The sequence below is a fragment of the Sphaeramia orbicularis genome, chromosome 17 (genome assembly GCF_902148855.1).
Source record: "Sphaeramia orbicularis chromosome 17, fSphaOr1.1, whole genome shotgun sequence".
Taxonomy (NCBI): domain Eukaryota; kingdom Metazoa; phylum Chordata; class Actinopteri; order Kurtiformes; family Apogonidae; genus Sphaeramia; species Sphaeramia orbicularis.
This window is the reverse complement of record NC_043973.1, coordinates 4,709,697-4,710,073: the sequence shown is the minus strand read 5'-3', so window position 1 is coordinate 4,710,073 and position 377 is coordinate 4,709,697.

Sequence of the window (377 nt, the reverse complement as noted above, 5' to 3'; positions counted from 1 at the left end):
GACTTAAAGCTTCAGAGCTGAAACTGACATTGTAAATATTTGTATCATATTTTTAAGACAGGTGTTTGCACAGATACTTGGTTTTGATATGAACGTTGTTGGTATTGTTTGGTTTTATTGGTTGTTTACCGAAAACTAATGTGCAATGATATTCTTCTTTAACCTACAGTACAGTAGATGTCTCTGATGCTAAATGATGTGTTCAGTTTTCCACATTTCCAGATTTTGATTTGCAAGTGGCATGCTTGTTTATATCCTTTTGTCTCTTTTTTTCTGTCATTTGCTATCATGTTTTACTGAGTACTTTTACAAAACTGATGCTGTATATTGTTGAGAACTAAATTAAATATATTTAAAGAGAGAGTCATATTAATTGC